Here is a 23,993-nt window from a genome sequence, read left to right on the forward strand (position 1 = left end):
CCCCTCCCCCTGCTCGTGCTTGTGTGCTCTCTCAAAAATAAATAAATCTTAAAAAAAAAAAAAGTGGGAGAATAAATAGTAAGTAGGCCAGTTTGATTAGAGCAGAGTTTTCATAAGTGAATAGGTTACATTTTGTTGCATACCAAACTCCCTGACACTCAATGATTTAAGACAGTAACCATTTATTTAGCCTACAGTTCTATAGGGTGGCATTTTGGGGTAGGCTCTATAAGCCAGTTCTGCTGATGTGAGCTATGTTCAGGTGAGCTTGGCTGGACCTGTTCATATGACTGTAGTCAGTTGTCAGATCAAGGAGGCTGGCTGGTTTAAGATGGCTTAGCTGGTATGGCTCATCTAGCTGGTGTATTCTCTCATCCTCCTGCTGGGCCAGGTGTGTTTAATAGGTAGCAGTGGCAGAAGTCTCAAGAAGGAAGGCAGAAACATGAAAAGTCTCTTGAGGCATTGATTTAGAACTCACATAACTTCATTTCTAGAGCATTCTATGTTCCGCAGTAAATTATAAGCCAGCCCAGATTCAAGGAGTAGGTAACTTCACTCCTCTTGTTAGTGGGTAGATCTGCAAAGAATTGTGGTCACTTTGGTAACTTACCACAACCAGAATTGTAGCCATGGAAACGAAAATGGTATACACTGTGAGATAATAATCAATGGGACTTGGAATCAGACAAAGAAATGAAGAAGGTAGAAAAGTCAAGTTAAATTATTTGAACTAAGTGACTCAATTAATGAGAAGCAACAAAGCTTATGTGGTTAAAGATTTGTAGTAAGGTTTGCCTGGATTAAAAGTCCTTTCAATTTTACCACCAATTCCCTTCACTAAAATCTGGCCTTAGGCATGTCATTTAATTTCTTTAAGTTCTCATCTGTTCCTTCATTTGTAGAAAGCTGGATATGATAATAGCTACCTCAGGTGATGGGAAGGAGTAAATGAAATCATTCAAGTGAAGTACATGATTGTATGCTTGATATAGTAAAGGCTTAAAACTGTCATTAATTTAATAATTATGGAATTCATATTTTCTTGGTAGTATTACAAATAGTATCCTGATTACAACAAAAACACATCTCAGGAGGAAAACTCAGTTGAAGATAATTCTGTTTGGGACAAGCTTTGACTGCATCGTCAATGGAAATGTTTGCTGGGGCACTGAGCATTTTAAACTGGAGCTTTAGATGGAAATCAGAGATAGAGATACCCATATAGAGATGACACTTGACACCAAGGAATGCAGGAAATCTGGAGCAAAAATCTGTGCAAGGAAAAGAGCACGCAGCCAAAACTAAATATTTAGGGATTTAGAAGATTAGATTATGATTAGTTTGGCCTGTTGGATCGTATATATGTAAGATAGGATGGTATTTTTGTTGTTGTTTGCTTCCTGGCTCTAAATTTTTGCTCATTTTGTTTTTAGTTGTTTACATCATCACCAACTGTTAAATCTTATTCCTCTGCAAAGAATCTTACTCATATATCCCCTGCTTTCCATGCTTAATGATCTCAGCCTATATTTGTAGGTGAATAATAACAGCTCAAGAAATATTTTAATTGAATAAAAAGAAATGCAAGATTCATAATATAATAAGATTCCAAAATTTTATATTTCATATGTGATAAATATTAAATTTAAACATATCTAATCATATATACTTATATATAATCATGTTCACATTTGAGTATCATCAATCATAGTGAAGCTTCCCCAAACTCAAATTAAACAAAACAAAATAAAACAAAAACACCTAATAGTTCTTCCTGATAGTTAAGTATAAATTTAGCACTACCAGTTACAAGTGGTAATAACTAACTGTATCTGATATAGGAAAACATGGAACCATCTGGTTTCTTCAAAAGCAACCTTGTATTTATTTTATTAATGGCTCACCACAGGGCAGAGCATTGTCCAGATCAACAATTTTGGTCTCCATTGTATAATTTAGTATTATAATCTTAATGTGAACTCTTCAGTGAGATATTATATCATTTTTCAGTCTTATTCAGTAGACATTTAATTAGAATATATTATGTAAAGGATGTTCTTGTTTTAACTTTCTTAGTTTAAATCCCCCCAAAATAAAATAAAATAAGACATTTCAGCATTGGTAGAACCTATTGTGACTGCATAATATATTTTATTGCTGACTTTAGGAAAACTAATTTTTTCAACTGAGTAGACATTCTTTGTAAATGTGGTTAAGGGGAGAATGTGTGTGTATGAGTCATGCTGGAGGTGGGAGGGAATGTGGGTGGTTATATAGTTTATTTTTCTAGGCTGTAGGTGGTATTTTGATATTTTGGGGATATTTTAAGGCTTAGGAGTGAATGTTCTATTGTACTTTCTATTTTCTTTTATCAGTTATGCTGAGTGTTGTTTTTGTTGTAGGTGGTATTTGGAAATTTGATCCAGAGGAACATGTTTTAAGAGAAAAAATGTGGGATAAATCAATACCAGTCAAACATACTCCTACACTACTCATCTGGTAGTTGTTATTGCTCTTGTAGTTTTGTTTTATTTTATTTTATTTATTTTTTCTGTGAGACACAGTGAATGATGAACAAATTGTTGGCTTTCATATTTGACACACTAAGGGCTTTGACAAATCCCTTAATAATAAGTACTTCCCTCAAAGGAGAGAAAAGTGACAAGAAACTTGAGAAGAAATATAGGAAAGAGACTCCTAAATATATAGAAGCGAGAAAGAAAATTTAAGACAAAAAAGGAAAAGCTAGGATTGCTGTCTCCATTTTCTTGTATTATGTATGGAGCTCTAAGAAATTCTTATAGAGAGACTTCAAATTTATAAAATTATTATCATCCTGCATTGATCTTATGTGGATGTAATCAGTGAAGCAAACATTGCTTCAAGATCCATCCTCAACATACCACTTCTCTCTCTCCATAATATCATCTAAACTTGTGACTTCAAGTATAGCTGTAAAAATTACCTATCACTGTGGGCGCCTGGGTGGCTCAGATGGTTAAGCGTCTGCCTTCGGCTCAGGTCATGATCCCAGGGTCCTGGGATCGAGTCCCACATCGGGCTCCCTGCTCCTTGGGAGCCTGTTTCTCCCTCTGCTTCTCTCTCTCTCTCTCTCTGTCTCTCATGAATAAATAAATAAAATCTTAAAAAATAAATAAATAAATAAATAAATAAAAGATACAAACTTAAAAAAAAAAAAAATTACCTATCATTGTAAGGATAAATTTATCTTATCATATAGATACTTCTTTTATTTATTACTGAGGTTTTTCCTGAGCTCTAGATCCACTTTATAACTTGAATATCACATAAGCACCTCAAGTACCAATCCAGTCTTACCCTCTTTTTTTTTCTTCTCCTGTATTCTATATTTTACTAAGTGGTTCTTCTACCAACTCAGATACTCCAGTTCAAAACTTAGATATCATTCTTTTGAATCCTTCTTTTTTCTGAACAACTCTTTCATTGCCAACTTCCATCAATTTCATCTTCACAATACATCTCAAACCAAACATTTCTTTTCTCTTTGCGGCCACAGGCCTGGTCTAAATCACTGCTGCCTCACTATTGGACCTCTGCAACAGCCTCTTCATTAGATTCCTTATACGCTGCTTCACTCCCTCAAATTATTCTATAAATTTGACACAGTATTTTTCTGTTATATGTAAATCTGATGACAGCAAAGCTGCAATGGGATACCAGAGGAAGTAAGTTGGAGCACAGGAGATACTAGTCAAACGGGTGGAATCCGGAAGCTGAGCGTTAGATCACATTGTCACAGATGGTGAGGACAAGATCAAGGTCTAGCCATCTGCATGTGTGTCAGACATGAAGCACTGGAGGTGAGGAGACTGAAAAGCTGAAAAAGCAGGTTGCTGAATGAATTTCCTGTGATTTTTTTTAGCCATTAAGAATGGAGATAGGAATAGGTGGATGACCTGGACTTTTACCCTTACCTAGAAGTGATGAGGCAGCACCTCCCTCATGCAAGCACTGGAATAGTCGGTGGACATGTGCTAAAACATAATAGTTAAATAAGATCCAGGAATCATAACATAATACCCACATGTCCAGGTTTCAACAGATGTTAATCCTCAGATAGCACAATGGTTAGAATGATGTGATGAGGATTTTATTTTATTTTTAAAATATTTTATTTATTTATTTGTCAGAGAGAAAGAGAGGACAAGCAGGGGGAGCAGCAAAGGGAGAAGGAGAAGCAGGCTCCCCCCTGAGCAAGGAGCCTGATGCAGGACTCGATCCCAGGACTCTGGGATCATGACTCATGACCTAAGCTGGAGGAAGATGCTTAATTGACTGAGCCACCCAGGCGTTCCCCCCTTCTTTTTTTTTTTAAGATTTTATTTATTTATTTGGTGATGAGGATTTTAAAGCAGGCTTCATAAAATTGCTTCAGTGAGTAACGACAAACATGCTTGAAACAAATAAAAAATAAAGTCTCAGCTAAGGAAAAGCAAGTATCGGTAAAGTGATGGAAGATATAAAGGGAACCAAAGGAAGTTTTATTTTTATTTTTTAAATATTTTATTTATTTATTTGTCAGAAAGAGAGAGAGAGAGCACAAGCAGGGGGAGTGGCAGGCAGAGGGAGAAGCAGGCTCCCCTCTGAGCAGGGAGCCTGATGCAGGACTAGATCTCAGGACCCTGGGATCATGACCTGAGCTGAAGGCAGATGCTTAACCAACTGAGCCACTCAAGCATCCCCCCAATGGAAATTTTAAACCAAAAAGTATAATACCAAAAATAAAAATTCAGTGGCTCGGCTCAACAACAGAATAAAGAAGACAGAGGAAAAAATCACTGAATTTGAAGAAAAAAAAAAGATAGGGATTATTTGCCCTGAAAAACAGAGTAAACAAACTGAAAAACAAACTGTCTCACAGACTGGTAGAACTAAAACGAATTATCTGTTCATGTCCACAGAGTCTAAGAAGGAAAGGAGAAAGAAGGTGAGCTGAAAAATATTCTAAGAAATAAAAAATTGTCATTTTTGAGTAAATCCCAAATAGGATAGTTTCAAACATCTACACCAGGACACATCATGCCAAATTTCTGAAAAAAAGGACAAAGAAAAATCTAGAAAGCAACCAGACAGAAATGATACATTATCTGTTAGAGAAAACCAGTATAAATGAGAGTAGAATTTCATAAACCTTGACTCAGAAGAAAGTGATACAGTATTTTTTAAGTGCTGAATAAAAGAAATGTGAACACAGAATGTTATCCTTATCTAGTGAAAGTAACCCTTAAAAATGTAGAGGACAATCAGGACATTCTCAGATGAGAGCAAAATAAGAGAATTTGACATCCACACCTATTCAAAAAGAATGTCTAAAGGCAGTTCTCTAAATAGAAAGAGTAACAGTAGGCCACTTGGAACATCAGGAAAGAAGAAAAAACATGGAAGGGGCAGAAATATAGACTTTCCTTCTCCTCTTAAATTTTCAAATTCTCCTTAATGGTTGAAACAAAAATTACTACACTGTCTAATGTGGTTCTCAAAAGCAATTATGATGACAAGTAATGTGTCTGAAAATTTTATGTGCAGCCTGTTCCTTCAAGGAAAAATACTCCACTTTTCACCACAAGAGGGCAATGTAAAATCCTCTGGGAGAAGGATTGGTTTTAACCGCAGAGAATTAATGTGTAAGACAAGAAAATGACTTAATTTCAGGAAGTTATTAACAGCCTTCTTAACTCTGGGGAAAAACAAAGTTATAATTGGATTGGGCCACTTCACCAATTCATCTGAAGACCAGAAATATGCTGTTTACTCTAAAGAATACAAAACAAAAATACTTTTTTCATCCCACCAAAAAGCTTACAGAATGACTTCTGGTTTTATGAAAAATGGGTTTCGTTGTTGCAGCAGGAACATTCAAAGAAAGAATGGAGACTTCTTGCCTTTTCCACAATTATAAACCCTTAGCTATAAAATTCATATTGTAACCTACAAAAAGATGCCAACCTTCGAAGCAACAATTTATACAGAGCAGCCATGAGAACAAAACCTTCTACTGTAAAGTTTAGAGACATTTCTAGAAATGAAAGGAGCTTCAACTTTTATTTGGAATACATATTTGGTGTGGCAGGGCACAAAACTGCTGTACTGGAAAAAAAATGGTAACATTTTCCTTATGTTTCAAGCCATTCCAAAGTGGAAACCAGCTGATCACACAGAGTACCCTTAAATAGATTTTTTACCTCCCAGCTTTGTAGTGTTTTAAGTACCTGGTCTTCTCATTTTTGGCGTATATTCCTGAGTTCCTAATAAAAATATAAAGAGTCTCTCTAATACCCCCTCAGCCCTCCCCCCAAAAATTACAATTACTGTCTTAATGAGGAATTATGGCTACTTTGATACTCTTCATCTTGTTTGATGGTTTCTATTTAGTCTCATTATCTTCATATGTTTAATCATACAGTTTTTATCTGTATAAATGTTTGAACCTTAGTTTATTAAGATTTTTTTCCTTTGCTCATAAAATTCCTCTCACCGAGAATGTTTTATTCCTATATGTACTGTACCTGTCTCTACTAGCAAGCTGCTTTTTAGTTTTCAAGAACTAATTTAAAAGCCACTTCCTCTGGGAAATCTCCAGTTTTGTTTTGCTTTGTTTTGTTTTTGTTTGTTTTGCTGTCCTGCCAAAAAAAAAAAAAAAAAAAGCCGAGCAAAGAAAAAATAAAAAGCAGCAGCAACAACAACCTAACCACGATTACAGCACTAGTTTTCTTATCTGAGTTCCCAGGTGATCTCCAGAATATCTTGTGTTACACTGATTAGTTTTTTGAATGTAGGTGAGGTCTGGAGCCGACGACCAAGAAAGAATTCTTCAGACGTCTTTGGTTCAAAATGGTGGTTTTATTAAAGCCCAGGGACAGGACCCGTGGGCAGAGAGAGTTGCTGCACCGGGATTGTGAGGAGCAACTGATTGTATACTTTGGGCTGGGGGGAAGTAAAGGTTCAGGGAAGTTTCAAAAGGATTTGCATATGTTAAAGAAGACTCAGGAAACCTGAGTCCTTGCTGTTGTAAAACCAAGGTTGTTTTTCTCTCTAGCAAGGCATTAAGATGAAGACAGTTGGGAGTTTCCTGGAGGAACTTTATACTCTGCCCTCAAGTATTTGTCAATGGGCTGAAGGTTATAAGGACATTTAATTTTATCTACAGTTCCTTTCTGCCTTTGTTTCCCACATCAACATTTTATTAGAATTGTTTGCAGATCTGCTTCTCCACAAGGTTGTCAGAAATAAAAGTGGTGACAATGAGAAATTAATCACTTAAATCTCCAGTATCTAACACAGGACCGAGCACATGACTTGTGTCTGGTTTATTAAAAATTTCCTAAGCAAAAATAAACTTTTTTCTTTCTAATTATCCCAAGCCTTTCTACAGGTTATTCTTTTATATTTTGCACAAGAAAGAGAAATCACAGATGTGCTTCAGGAGTATATTGGAAAGTGTTTTCTTTTCCTATAGTCCAGTTAAGGCAGAAGAGCATTATAATATAAATAGCAACACTTTGTTTTTGGAGTCCAACAGTTACCACACTCATCATTTACTAGATATGTGAAAGTGATCAATTTTTTTTCATCTCTGCAAGACTCAGTTTTTCTCATTAATATCATAACTACCTCAAAAGAGTTGCCATGAATAGTAAGCGTGAGAGACCGAGTAAATGTAGTACTTACAGAGTGCTTTGCACAGTGTGAGAGACTATTACATTTCCTAGTCGGGCAGAAACTGAGAGTCCAGTTAGGTCTCCTGTGCTATTGAAAATCAGAGTGCCAACAACTTGAAGAGAGACCTATCAGTTGGCCAGAGCCCACGGCTGAGGCCAGAAAAGAGAAGTTCAGAGCAACCAAGGGCTATTGAAGCCCTCAGGACACAGGCCATAGCCTCTGCCTATAAAAATGCGACCCTTCACACACATCCAGGCTTACTTTTCTTTGGCTCAGAGGTTAAAAAGGACTGCATTTGCAGCTTGCAGACTTCCTTTCTTATTACAAGAGCAGCTGAAAATGTGAATTTATGTAATTTCTATCACTAGTTAAAGAAAGCTAATGGTAAATCAAGGGAAATGGGAAACACAAAGAGAGCAAGAATGAATTAACAAAGCTGTCCAGCCCAGTGCAGTGTTTCCATCAAACTATATTATTTTATTGCCTTGTTTGCTTTTTTTTTAAGAGAGAGAGCAAGTTGGGGGTTGGAGGGTGGATCAACAGTGGGAGAGGGGAAGAATATTAATATTAATATTAAGCACGCCCAGCACGTGGACCCTGAGATCATGATCCGAGCCGAAATCAAGAGTTGGTGACTGAGCCCCCCACGTGCCCCACTCCCTTTGTATTTCTAAGAATTTTAGTGGAGTATACACCCGAACACTTCCAGATAGATGATTTTGTGTGTGTATATATGATGGGGTTTTGGAATATAGGTGAGGTTCAGTTGGGTGAGGTCCGGAGCCAACACCAAGAAAGAATTCTTGAGATGTCTTTGGTGCAAAATGGTGGTTTATTAAAGCATGGGGACAGGACCTGTGGGCAGAAAGAGCTGCTGCCTCGGGTTGTGAGGGGTGGCTGGTTATTTACTATGGGGTTGGGGGAGGTAAGGAAAAGGGAGGTGTCAAGAGGATTTTCATACGTTAAAGAAGACTCACAGGATACCAGAGGCCTTGCCTTTGTCAAGGTTATTTTTCCCTCTAGCAAGGAATTAACATGAAGACAGTTGGGAGCTTCCTGGAGGAGCCCGCTTCAAGTATCTGTGATGGGCTGCAGGTTATAAGGACATTTAATTCTATCTACATTTCTTTCTGGAAGTAGGTTATAGAAATGCTTTGCTCTTGTAGATTGCTAAGACATTTGTAAACTGAGGGAGACTCCTGTCTTGCAGGATTGTGATCTCTATAAGTTAACTATTTGTTTTTCCTTTCCTTAGCTTTAGGGCAGCCAGGAGTGCCTGAGGAATGTCACATCTATCCCATGGCGGGGAATTGTGGGGTGTCAGCTTCTGCTTTGTCCTCAGCTAGTCTTCTGTTCTCTCATTATTTATATACATAGACATATATATTTATACACATACATATATATAGTGGGATTCATTATGTGATTTTCAAATGATTTAAGATCTTTAAGAGAAATTGTTACAGGATTTTTGTTCCCTTGGTGCCCTGGCTCTTGGTCGCCCCACTTCGAAGAATGAAGAGGTAGACCAGACAAAGAGTGGTCTGCAGCAAAGCAAAATTTATTGAGCAAGAGTATAAAGCTTCCAGAGTGGGAGGGGGACCTGAGTGGGTTGCCCCTGGAGTTTCTAAGTTTAGGGGTTTTTATGAGGTCTTTTGTGGAACTTTCTTAAGCAATCAGAATATGCTAATTCCTGCCAATCAGGGCTTTGGTCACACATCTGTCTACTATGGGGTTAATGTCCACGTGCTGATGGCTCTTTGTGCCTGACATCTGGGGGTTTATGTCTTAACTGCCCCTTGCCTGTGATATTGACAAATGGTTTTGTGACTGTCATATTTTAGGACGTTTTGCAGAAGTCATTTCTGCAAAGCAGAATGCTGGTGTGGTCCTCTCTAAGCTGCAAAACAGGATGTCAGTGCTATTTTATTTTAGCTGTCCTGACTCCATATTTTCTTGTTGGGGACCCCGGCCCTGACTACCTAACTGTCCAACTAACTCCCAACAAAATTAGACAATCTTATCTGGTAGAGTTTGCATTGACAAAGATATTGTAGAATGATTTTGTATGATATTTGTAATTACTGCAATGATAAAAAAATAGACAACTGCAGTTTATGGAGTAGTTGATTACTTTGCTTTTATTTTTTATTTTTTAAAGATTTTATTTATTTGATAGAGGGAGAGCACAAGCAGGGGGAGCGGCAGGCAGAGGGAAAAGCAGGCTCCCCGCTGAGCAAGGAGCCCGATGTGGGACTCCATCCCAGGACCCCAGGATCATGACCTGAGCCGAAGGCAGCCGCTTAACCGACTAAGCCACCCAGGCATCCCTACTTTGCTTTTATACTGAGAGCATTTCATGGTATACAAATTACTTGGAATTAGAAAATATGAACCAATTTCCCACTTCCGTATTTTGTGTTAATGACTACTTTAGAGAGTTGTATTGTGATAAGAAATCTACTTTAGCACTATGTAAAAACACATTACAGAAGATGATTATAAGAATGCTAGCCATATATTGTGAAGAAGGATAGTGTTATTTCAGTGAAAAAAAAATATGTTCACCACATTGTGTTGCATGGAAAACATGTAAAGACACATGTATAAAAGATATTTCTAGGAGAATAAAAGAGAAATATGTTTTAGGGTGCCTGGGTGGCTCAGTCGGTTAAGTGTCTGCCTTCAGCTCAGGTCATGATCCCAGGGTCCTGGGATGGAGTCCTGCATGGGGCTACCTGCTCAGCAGAGAGCCTGCTTCTCCCTCTGCCTGCCGCTCCCCCTGCTTGTGCTCTCTCACTCTCCTCTCAAATAAATAAAATCTTTAAAATACCTATTATTTGTACATTTAATGGTTTATAGCAGTAGAAATATATGGAATAAAAATAGTATGTATCCCTAATAATGGACACAAATATTATACCCTCAATACATATTTGACTTGTCATACTTAACATTCCTGATACTAAGAACTAAGATGACCTGAGTAGCTTTCCTGTGCTAGATAATGTGCCAGGTCAATAAGGTATTATATGTCATGCCACTGAAGCTTGTTACTAATCCATACAGTAAGTACTATGATGACTACAATTTTACACATGAAGAAGGTTATTTGGAAATTGTAATTAGACCAGGTCAGAGCCAGAACTGGAAATTATGTCCATTTGTTCTTGAACACACTTTTACACTGCTTAACTATTTTGGAGTTATTGTAAAGCAAAATTGGGATGAAAGCATTTACAGAAACATAAACACTAAATAAATAGTAGACTTTGTGGTAATTATGTTGTAACTCAGTTGAGATGGTATCCTCCAAATTTAAGGTTCAACAATTCATGAGTTTGATCTTCTGTATTTATCACCAGAAAAAAAATGTTGAAAAAGAATGAAAAACTAAATTTCAAATTTTGCCTTAGCCTCTGTTTTCATAAGCAACTTTATAATTTTATACAACATTGCCAGTTGTTTTCCCTTCATTTTTACCATTAGACCTTTCAGTTAGGTGAGACTGAAGTTTAGTCAAAGGAACTGGGCTCAGGGAGAATCATTTTCACAAGACCAGACATTCATTCAATAAGAACTTTATTGTGAATGCAGTGTCCAGAATTTATCCTGACTCTTAAATCAACATTTTTTTCCATCAGAAAAAACTGACAAATTCAGTAGTATAATCCAATTTTATATTCATTTTAATAACTAGAAATGTGTATTTTAATGTAAACATTACTAGTAGCATTGAAATCGATGTCTAATTGTACAGATCAAATTAAAAAAAGTTCTATAGCCCTTCCATAGGAATGTTTATGTAAGAATGTGACGGAGTCTAGCAGCAGGATTTTTCTTTTTTAATGAAAACATTATGTAGAAAAGATGCAATTATATAGAAAATATTTTTTTTTAAATCATGGTATGTCTGAAATAATTTTAGCTATAGTAGGAATTGGCTTTGATCTTTGATGGCTAAAGCAAAAATTTTATGATTTTGCCTTGAGCTTTTGGAGGTAGTGATCTAGGAAAGAATGGAGATAATGGATCAGAAAGTCATCAGGACTAGAACATCAGGTTTCCAAAAACAATCTGATGATGATGCAGTCTAAAGAATAATGATAATATGAAACTATGATAAGAGGAGATACATGTACTTTCTTTGGGTTTCCTAGCACCTGACACTCTTTCATATGCTTAGAGAATTTCTCACCATGTACTCCCTACCCCCCACCACCTGGCTCTGTGTAAGTTTAAGGTGTACAACATAACAATTTGATATATGTGTATGTGTGAAATGATTACCACAATAAGTTTAGTTCATGCCTACACTTCACATAGTTATATTTTTTTCTTGTAGTGAGAATTTTTAAGCTCTACTCTGTTAGCAACTTTCATATGTACAATACAGTATCATTAACTATAGTCACCATGTACATTACATCCCCAGAACACATTTATTTATAACTGGAAGTTTGTACCTTTTAACCACCTTCACCCATTTCTACCAGCCCTCAGTTCCTATCTCTGGCAACCACCATTCTGTTCTCTGTATCCACGAATTGGTTTTTAAGTAGATTCCACCTACAAATGAGATCATACAGCATTTGTCTTTCCCTGTCTGGCTTATTTCACTCAGTATACCATAGTATGTTCATTTGATGGGTCTTGGGGTGAAATTTAATGTTTGGTGTGGTCCCAGTTACTCCAAAGCCTCTGGTCTTTTTTTTTTTTTTTCTTTCCGAGCCAGCTGCCTCAGGTTTTTTTGGTGGTTCTATGAGCTACTATGTACTCTTTACAAACATTCCTTGTCTAAGTTAATTAGACCTCTTACTGTATGAGAGAGAGACCGTATAAAGAGTATGAGTGAGATAGATGATATTTATAGATGGAAAGTCCAGGCAAAACAACAACAGCAACAACACAACTTTCCCAAAACAACAAACAAAAACCAAGAGAGTTTCCAGCTTCCAACTGTTACAAAGTCTAATCATTGATTTGTTGAATAAATGTAGTAGAGATTAAGCAGTTATTTTTTTAAAGCTTTATTTTTATTCTGAGAGAGAGAGAGAGAGAGCATGCATGTGGGGGTGGGGGCAGAGGGAGAGGGGGAGAGCAGACTCCCTGATGAGTAGGGAGCCTGCCAGGCTCAATCTCAGGACACTGAAATCATGACCTGAGGCGAAATCAAGAGTCCCACGCTTAACCAACTGAGCCACCCAGGTGCACCTGGTTAATTTTAATCTTAAAAGATTTTCATCTAAAAATAAATATTTTAAATGACTCCTAGATTTTAAGTTGCTGTCTAGTTAAATCAAACTATCAGAGTTCATTAAATGTAATATACATTGTATTAAAGTAATTGGTACATTATAAAATCAATCAATTGATCAATCTCTCTCTACACACACACACACACACTCAGATCTAGGTTACATAAACATTTACAAAGCTTATATGATTCCGTTCGTGTCCATTTCTTATGTGGTGGTGACCACAGAGCTTGCTTTACCTTTCTTTTTGGCATATATCCCTTCTGGAAGAAGTAGAAAGGTCAACTAATTTAGTTTAACCCAGGGAAGCCTGCTTAGCATCTCTCTGCCTGTGGCCCTTTTCCTCCCCTTTATTGCTCTGAGCCACTCCTTGCTATTCCAGCACTGAAAACAACACGAGACTATAAATATCATGTGTCACTGTGTCCTTTTGCTCTAAAAAGAACTACCTCTAAAGCTTGCAAATGTGACCAGAAGGCAGCTTCAAAAAAAAAAAAAAAAAAAAGGCATTAATAGATATTTTGACTTGCATTCTAGAAATCAGATTAAAAAAAACAACAGAACTGTTTGTTGCTAGCGAGCTCTTGCTAATGAGATGTAGGACACAGCTAAAATGGATGTTAATCAAGATCACTGGCTCAAACTTCTTTTACAAATAAGGAAACTGAGGCTTAGAAAGCTTAAATAGCCAGCTCAGGATCAATACACTTTTAACAGCTTCATTGTCTGATTGTATTTGTATGATTTCTTAAGCTGTCTTTGAAAATAAAAGTGCTCAGTTTATTAAATATGTTAGGTAACCAAAAAGAAATCCTTTTTTTTTTTTTTAAAGATTTTTATTTATTTGACAGAGAGAGACACAGCGAGAGAGGGAACACAAGCACGGAGTGTGGGAGGGGGAGAAGCAGGCTTCCCGCGGAGCAAGGAGCCCGATGCGGGGCTCGATCCCAGGACCCCGGGATCATGACCTGAGCCGAAGGCAGATGCTTAACGACTGAGCCACCCAGGCGCCGCAAGAAATCCTTTTCTAATATTAGTACTTTTCTAATAATGATCTTAGATATTAGTATTATATCCTAAAATTTCTTTCTCTTGAAAATTATATTAAGGATAGCACTAGAGGGGTGTCGGGGTGGCTCAGTCAGTTAAGCATCTGCCTTCGATTCAGGTCATGATCTTGGGGTCATGAGATGGAGCCTCTTGATGGGCTCCCTCCTCAGTGGAGAGTCTGCTGCTACCTCTCCCTCTGCCCCTTCCCTCTCCCTTTAATTAATTATTTAAAATTAATAAATAACCATATCAAACTTCCATTTACTTTTTTATTGTATTTCTTGAATAATTTTATTGCAGCCAGTATTGAATTTTCAGAAATCAAGATTTGCTTACAATTCACATTGAAGAATATTCATGGATATTTCATCTTGAAATATTATAAAGTGAATTCTAATATATTAATAAACCCTCAAATCATTTCCTAGAGAAAAAGAAAATACATATATTATTTTCATTTTGTTGTTAGTAGCATCATATATGGCCACAAGAGGGCAATCTATGAAAATAATTGAAATTGCAAGGAAAGCTGCATTTATTAAGGGGATGTCGTTAGGTACCTCTGATCACAAATTTAGCATCATTGTCAAGCTATGTAAAGGGGTTCCATTTTAACTACATAGTATTTAATTTTAATCAAGACGAAATAAGCTCTACATTTTCCTTTAGGTTGTGATGTTTATAGTTATGCTGTGGATGCATCCTATGTGGATGCATCCTATGGAATAAGATTACATTCTTGTGGTAATGATATCTTAGAAGAACAATTGTATTGAACTATCAGTTCGGTCCTAGGAGAGTGGCAATGATCAAAATAACTGTCATTTGTAAAGACTGTCTTGGATTTTGATGACTTTTGCCTAATCACTGCTTTGAAGCACATCTCATGAGACTTAGGGGGAAATAAGGGGGGGTCCCCTTATGGATTTAAAGCTATTTTGATAAGCAGAAGTAGATTGATTATTAATCTTATCTATATCCCTGTGACTCAAAGTAATGTTGCATAAGAATGATTACTCTTCACAGGATCAAAGAGGAAAAAGTGTTTAGAGGATAAAGAATGGTTTTGGCATACTGAGTTCTTCAAAAATCTCTGCCCACACAACTTCCCACCCCAACAATCCCCAAAATAATACATCTCATCTAAAATGTACATTCACTCTTGTTCTTAGGAAAATAATGCAATAGAGTCTTCCAATTGAATTTCTGGAAGCAGGTGTTCTTTATGATAGCATCACCTTAATTCCTGCCAAGAACATAATGTTCAGCACACAATTCCAGTTTTATTAATTTCATTATTATGTGCAGTACTCTGCCCATTCTACCAGACATACTGCAGAGTGACTCAAACAGCTCAAAAGAGAATTTCTATTTATATCCAACATTGTGTTTATTTGGTTACATCCCTTAATTTTTAAGATTATATAATTCTGGGGTTTAATAAAGATGTAATAATAACATATTTGTTACAGAATTATACTTTTGGTGGTATCTCAGACTATGTAAAGATTTACTTTGAGATTTCATAAGTTGAAACACACTACATTAGTAGAAAATATCCCTTTGATGTGCAATGGAAAAAGCTTGAAAATAATTCTTTCAGGTAGTTTTAAAGTTCTTTTTGACCTAAGAGGCATCCTCTCCACTACCTTTAATGTTCCTGTAATAGGTAGGATATGTAAATTACATTCACAAACTTGGTATAAATGATAGCAGCATGAGTGAATGAGCAAACTTAGAAAAGGAGTAACTGAAACTAACTTTACATATTCTACTCTGGAAACTAGAATTTCTGTCAACTAAGTAAGGCTCTGGGATTGGGTTTTTTAATGAAATCTGATAAGGATTGCTAGTGAGAATGGTTTCTTCCTCTTTCTATGACTTTTGCATCATATTTCTGTCATAGACACTGAAGCTATAGTGCAAATAGAATTATGGGGTGTAAAAATAGAAGAGAGGGAAAAATCAGGAAATAGCAATAATGCTTAGAGAAATGCCTACAGAATAATAGAAATAACATATAAATGAAATCAACAAATCTTTTTTCTGAAGTACCTATAATGTTAGTTATTTTCAAAGAAGATGTCTAAATACAACTTTCTCAGGTACGTGTTATTACAGCTAATTTACAGCCTTAGAAACCATGACTTTAAAAGTTAAGTATCTTGCCCAGGAACACATAATAGCCATTATGTATGGAATTCAACTCATGCCTTCTGAGTCCAAGTCCAGTGTGTGTGTGTTTTGTTGTTGTGGTTTGTTTGCTTGTTTTGCTCTTGTGAAAGTTCCTAATGAAAATCCACTAAACTACCAGAATACTAGCGATTAACAAATTGCCTGAGTATTCATAGCGCCAAATAGAAAGAAGAGGCAGAAGGAGAAAGGATGCAAAGAATGGAAAAATAAAGTAAAAAGCAAGAAAGAGGGATACAATTTGCCAGGATTGGAGATGGAGAAGTTTTGATTTGGTATCTGAGAGGCACCAAAGCATAACTGAGAAGTAGAAGCCACTTTTCTACGCATATGCTCTTACTTATCTGCATTCTACCCTAAGCCCTGCTCTACCCATCTGCTGCCGGTTCTTGTGGTCTGTGCATAAGCTGTGTCTCATCCAGGCACCGAGGGTGATACGAGGCTCGCTCTCAGATGTTACCACTATGTTATTCAACTTTGGCCAAATTTCTAAAGCTTTTTCAAGCTTCTTTTCAGGCTTGTTTCTTTTTTCTCCCCTCCCTCCCTCCCTCCTTCCCTCCCTCCTTGCCTGCCTTCCTTCCTTCCTTCCTTCCTTCCTTCCTTCCTAACAGAGAGATTTTTGCTAAGCCTGGCAAAGAAACTAAGGAAGATCATGTCATGACACAGTGTATTGATGACACCCGTGTTGGGTTTTGACACACAGCCTCCAGATCTTTCCTATCACACTGAGTTTTCCTGCCTCCTTGGAATGCCATCCAAAGAGACTGCAAATTTTAATAATGAATCTGAGCACTGTATCTGAAGTCAAGCATGATTTTTCTCACTAGATTTCATGTTTTGGGATGTAAATGTAAGCTTTGAATTACCCATTCACAGCTTTTTTCCCAGTGCTTAGGACATGTCCATGCAAATTGAATGTATTAGAGACAACTTTGACATATCAGAAATATTAAGAGTGATAAGGTTAGGCCCCAACCATGACCTGGATTAAAGTGTGTAAGTGTACAAATTTAGCAGTTAGGCACTAATCTAAGTCCAATTTTCTCTGCAGGTTATACACAGTTCTCATGAGCTGAACAGATGCATTTCTGATATCCCAGAAGCCTCCCACTCTTTATGTAGAACATAATTATATATATACATATATATATGTATATATATTCATACATATATCGTGTATATATAATATGTAGGGTTTTTTTTCCTTAGAAAACTGAAATATGCAGTTTTATTTATTTTAGTGATAGTGACATATCCCATACTGTCATAAATTTTTATTTAAACAACCATATTTTTTAGCTAAGTAAGTCCTCCTGTGGCTCAGGACAGCTCTTTGCAAGATGATGGTGAGCATTTATGAATTCTAGTACCACTTCAGAGAATAAAACTGATTATTTTATTATATCATAGCATTACCTCATAGCACTATTACCTCTATGCTTTAACAAATTGGCTTAATTTCATTCTATATGAAATTTGCCCAATTATTAACATTTTAACAGATTAAGTTATTCTGAAATGTTTTTTAATAGCGTAGTTAATTGCATTATGGCCTGACTTCCTTCACTTTTGCAATTGATATCATATTTAACATATTGAAAGATTTTTCCATTTATATAACCTGTAACTTAGAAGTTGTTACTTCTATCAAAATTCTGAGAAAGCCTAGAACTAGTAAAGGACTATGTCGTTGTCTTAATTCTGGTTGCTGTCTATGGTAAAATTTGTAGAGGAAATTCCTTAAGACATTTTGTCATCACCCTTATCATAATTAAGTATTGTAGATAAAATTGTGACCTGAGACAAATGCTAAAGCAGCGTATAGATTATAGTATTTGGCCTGGCTCTGAACCTAAGAAATTAATAATTAAGAAATGGGGTATAAGGAAAGTAATGAGCATGTCTCTACTCTATATTTTTCTGGATTTGCAAGTTTGATTATGATTGTCATATGATTGTCACTACCCTAGGAAGACTGTATTTTGATGTTTAGTGCTTATCGATAGAAAGATCCATTTTTTCCAAACCACCTGTCTCTTTCATTTCACCTGTTCTTTCCTATTCACCATTTCACATGGAATCTTCTCCCTTGATAAGGAGAAGATATATTAATTGTGAACCAATTAGTACAAAATAATATGACAAGTGTTTCACTATAAAGGATTGGTGGCATAATGTTCTGATCAAGAACATAGTGAAAACTGTTTCTCTGTGGTGTATGTGTGTGTTTTCTTTTTTATGCAGCTATTTGAGTAATGCCCCCAAATGTAGCTGCCTTGTTTACAGGACATAAAAGAGTACTAAGTAAAATTTGCCTTTTTTAACCCCAATATCACAGTCTTACTTTCATCGCATCTTAGGTGGAAAATGATGTGGTTAACACTTCTCTATTCAAAATAGACTCCAAACTCAAAAACATGGTATCTTTAGCTAACACATAATAATTTCATTTCCACAAAAAAATTCCTGGTGTCCTGATTTATCTAACTTAAATTTTAATTGTTTAAATATCTTTGTAAAAGTGCTTTTAACTAACATGTATCACAGTAACACATGCTCTCTATCCTCATGTCTATGGTTCTTCACAATCATAACTATTCCAATTAGGAGTTTTTCTAATTAACCATTAAATAAATATTGTTTTAACACTTTCTTAGCATAGAAGATATAGTTAGGAGTAAGGGTCTTTACCCGCATAAGACTTATAGTCTCAATTTATAGATAAAGAAACAAAAATGTAGATTTTTCTATCACATTTTATGATCCAACCATCAATATCTTAGAGCTAAAGGTGAATAAGCCATTATCTATGCTCTTCAAGAGAACTGATGGTGAAAAAAAAAAAAAAAGAGAACTGATGGTGAATTGAAGGAGATGAATATACAGATAATTCTCATGTAAGAAATATAGATATAAGCCTTCTAGTAAAAATATAGACAGAAAGATCGGGACTGTATGAGAAGGAGAAATTATACCACTGTTTGAACATAAGAATGAATAATTATTATATTTATATTAATTTTGAATGAATAATTATAGCAGAGCAATTCACACAATGATTGGTTGCAACTATAATAAATGGAGTTATTTAGGATGTAAGGTTTTCCTTTTCTCCCATTTTACACACACACACACACACACACACACACACAGGCTTTTTAAAAATTCAAAGTTGTATATTTGTTTCCCTTTTGGGTGACCTACAGATTGAATTTTAACTACCCCATGGTTCTTTTTTGCTTGAATACTTTTGTTTTGTTTTTATTTGATTTAGTCTGCTTTGGCCTACTTCTAATCTGAGTGGAAAAACCTAATGCCACCCAACCATGTTTTAAGGTTTTCCTCCTTCCCTAATCACTTCTGATGATTATTGGCTTAGGTAAAATTAGACAAATCAGTTCCTTAGCTTCTGCAATTTGTTTTGATTCCCAGGTGTTGTTATGTTTCTACTGTCACCAAAAATGCAGTGTATTGTCTAATTTGGGAGTAAAAAGTGAATATACATTTTAGGGCCTCCTACCCTTGCAAATCTATAATTCTGTTATGCAGAGTAGCTTGTTTAAAGTGGGCTTTTTCACAGACTTCCAGAGAATGGTGTTGTCACTCCAGCTTGTGTATGTTATGGCGTTCATTCATTCAACAAATATTCATTGAGTTGTGACTTAATGTGAGGCTCTGTTCTAAGCACCGAGGTTACAACAATAAGCAGAACAAAATTCCTTGCCATTACATAATGTACATAGTTCCAGTACGAGGAAAAAATGAGTTAGTTTCATATTATGTCAGGTTTTTTGTATCAAATTCGTGTAAGAAAAGATCCAGATACATATCTAGATCATCAGGACATTTGTTCTTCTTTTGAATGTCTGGTTTTAGAAACTGTACCCACATGCCCATAGGAGGCAATTGTGGATACACTGCATATGCAGTCTGGAAACAGATTGTAGTGGGAGTCTTCCATTGCATATGTAAGTTACTCTGACATCTTTGCAGATCACTTAACTGCTCACATTTGTAAACATCTTTTGGCCTTCGACAGAAAAATTAATGTCCCAGTTCTGTACAGTAGATGGATGAAGTTAATGACATATCATTTGAGGTCACTAAAATTGCCTAAGATACTCATTATTTTAATGAACATTTATAAATATGAGTTTGCATTGCTCATGACACTTACTCCTTTTTATCTACTCCTTTAAATTAGTGCTGTACATTTTGAGCATCTCTGTTTTCACTATTTTGAATATCTCCTGAAAGTCTCACATCTCTAAATAAGCTGGAATATTCCTCTTGAGGGGCCCCACAAGATTGCTTTCCTATTCACACTTCCACTTAGTGCTGGCAGGAAGGCTTATCTTCTATTTGATTAAAATAGATTGATATTGCAACTGTAAGTTCATTATCATGCCTGCTCTTCGTTGTAACTTTTGTCTTTCCCGAGGTGGTTTGGAAGAGCATAATCACTATCTTGTTTTTCTTTTCTTTTCTTTTTTTTTAATTTTTAAATGCATCTTTTTTACCCCCTTAACTTAGAGTTAATGTGTTCCCGAACTGGATAAACCTCACTGAATGTGTGTATTCTTATTTATATCAAGTTTAATTTTCTTCTAGACTATAAACTTTCTCACTTAATTTGAATTATAATTTATTTAATATTATTGCCAGATAGCCCGGGTAATCCTCAATATGGTATCGGTAGTTTTGGAGATTTTGCATATCATAATCTAGGTTGGGGGAAAACAATGCATTGACAACCTGGACACATTTTATTGAGGTCCATTTTCCCCAGACTTTCCTTGACTGCTGCAAATGCCAATTATTTTTAATTCTGGTTTATTTTTAAGTTTTTTGGTTTAAGCTGTGTTTTTAAGCCATGTTTACCAAGGCCCTAGGACTGTGTCAGAATCCCTCAGGGTAACTTCAGCCAACTCTAAACAAGGATTCTGATTCTGTTACCTCTGATTCAAACAAAGAAATTTCACTTTTATATGTCTTATATCTTGAGCTCCCACATATAATTTCATTTAAAATATATTCTTCTTATGGTTACCAGAGAGGAGGAGGGTGGGGGGATGGGTGAAATAGGTGATGGAATTAAAGAATACACTTAATCATGATGAGCACTGAGTAATGTATTGAACTGTTGAATCACTATATTGTATACCCGAAACTAATATAACACTGTATGTTAATTATACTGGAAGTAAAATTAAAAACTTAACTAAATAAAATAAAATACATTCTGTTTAGAACAAAAGAAAATTATATCACTGGATTATATCAACATTTTACTCAAAGAATCTATACCGTACCCCTTACCATTGACATCTAGCGCTCCCAGATTATTAAGGGTATTGGCATTGAGCCCTATATCAAATTACAGGCAGATGTTGTTTATTATTATAATTCCATCCTAACCTTCCATTGAAGTCAGAATGGGAAAATAATCATGTGACTGAACATCATCATCATGAATATCACCCACTGACTTCATTGGTCACCAAAGTGGATTTGGGAGATCTGGTTGATCAGGAAAATTCCACCTCCTTTTTCAGTCTACCTGGTTTGCTATCCAAGTTCTCAGCTTGGACAAAGAGGCTGCTGTCTCTAGATAGGAACCTCTTGCTTCAGGCAGGAGCCCGAGTGGGCTGTTCCAATGGTGAAACACCAATCCTAGTGTAATGCTTACTGGCCCTCCTTTTAGCTTATTTTTGTGGTCCTTCATTTCCCTGGACTCTAATATTGGGGTACTGGAGAGTTCAGTCATTAGACTTGTCTTCTCTCCCAATATTTACTCCCCTAAGTCTATACACTGAAGACTCCCAAATTTATAATTCTTGCCAGGATTTTCCACTGTAATCCAAGCTCATATCTCCAACCACCTACTTGAAACCTCCATGTGAATGTCTAATAGGTATCTAAAACTCAACATGTTGAAAATTGAGTTTTGGATCTTCCTTCCAAACCTGATTCAACCATAGTCTTTCCTATCTCGGTTTATGATAACTCTGTCCTTCCATTTGTGTAGGTAAAATTCTTGGGGTTATGCTTGTCTCTTATTTTTATCACTTCCGAATCTACCTTCAAAATAGTTTTAGAGTCCAGCCATGTCTCATCGCCTTCACCCTTTCTACCTTTGTCTGAGCCACCATTAGCTCATTTCCCTTGTACCACTCTAACCTCCCCTCCCCAGGCCTCATTCGTTTTTGTCCTTTAATTTTTATTTATTTATTTTTTAAATTCCAATATAATTTTCAGTTGTACAATATAGTGATCCAGTAATTCTATACATTACTCAGTGTTCATCCTGATTAGTGTACCCTTAATCCCCTTGATCTGTTTCACCCATTCACTACCCACCTCTCCTCTGGCAACCACCAGTTTGTTCTTTATATTGAAGAGTCTGGTTTTTTGTTTGTCTCTTTTTTTCTTTCTTTTTTTGCTTTGTTTCTTAAATTTTACATATGAGTGAAATCATGTGGTATTTCTCTTTCTCTGACTGACTTATTTCACTTAGTATAATACCCTCTAGATCCACTCATGTTGTTGCAAATGGCAAGATTTCATTCTTTTTTATGGTTGAGTAGTATTCATTGTATATATATATCACATCTTCTTTATCCATTCATTTATCAATGGACACTGAGTTTTTCTTTTTTTCATATCTTGGCTATTGTAAATAATGAAAAGATGCTCAACATCACTCATCATCAGGAAAATGCAAATCAAAACCATAATGAAATATCACTTCACACCTGTCATGATGGCTAGAATAAAAAACATAAGAAACAAGTGTTGGCGAGGATGTGGAGAAGAAGGAACCCTGATGCACTGTTGGTGGGAATGAAAACTGATGCAGATACTGTGGAAAACAGTATGGAGGTTCCTCAAAAAAATAAAAATAGAGCTACCCTATGATTCAGTAATTCCACTACTGGGTATTTACCTATGCTTTATTCTTAACCCAGAAGCCAGAATAATTCTTTTAAAATGTTAGTCAGCCACTTAATCATATCTCTCTTCCCCTCAAGGCCTTCCAGAGCCTCTCCACCCTGCTTCCCTGTCTTACTCAGAATAAAAGCCAATGCCTAGTTAATGCCCTATAATATCCACCATAATCTGGCTTCCTGTTCTCACTCTGACTTCATCATCTAGATCTCCCATGCTCATGTACCCAGCTTGAGGACACCGCCCTCCTTGTTCTTTAGTCACACTCTGAGCATGCTACCACCTTGCCACCTTTGTATTTCTTTGTTCTACCCAGTACCCTCTTCCGTTGATAACCGCCATGGCTCCTTCCTCACCTCAAGTCTATTTCTGTTCAAATGTTACTTTCTCATGGAGGCCTTCTTTAAAAATTTAAAAAATTCAGTTCTGTTTACTCCACTAGAAGATAAGCTCCATGAGGAAAAGACTATTTTTTTTCTGTTTTGTTCACAGTAGAATCCTCAGCAGTTCAAACAGCTGTAAGAATTCAGTACACACACACACACACACACACACACACACACACACACACACACATATATATTTTTAAATAAATCAATGACCTTTCCTTAAGTTCTTTCCTTTAATCTCTAAATGATATACCTACTTTACTATGGGTATCTTGGTGCCCTTACCATTTCTGAAGATGTAAAAGGGGATTTTAAATTTGCCTGCCATTTGCACCAGACTTGTTGCTTTTGATTCATGCTGTAGGCTCAATTCCAATTACCTTATATACAGTTGGTTCCACTGCTACCAGAATCTGTCCTCTGCTTGAACCTGCTTAACTCACGCATGGAGGCA

At 36.2% G+C, this 23,993-nt stretch overlaps 1 protein-coding gene across 16 annotated transcripts in view; it reads left to right on the forward strand.

The window, feature by feature from the left end:
* Window positions 1-23,993, forward strand: part of PPFIA2 (PTPRF interacting protein alpha 2) — a 469,533-nt gene that overhangs the window by 118,571 nt on the left and 326,969 nt on the right. The window lies entirely within an intron of this gene.

This window comes from Phoca vitulina, unplaced genomic scaffold, assembly GCF_004348235.1.
Source record: "Phoca vitulina isolate PV1807 unplaced genomic scaffold, GSC_HSeal_1.0 scaffold76, whole genome shotgun sequence".
Taxonomy (NCBI): domain Eukaryota; kingdom Metazoa; phylum Chordata; class Mammalia; order Carnivora; family Phocidae; genus Phoca; species Phoca vitulina.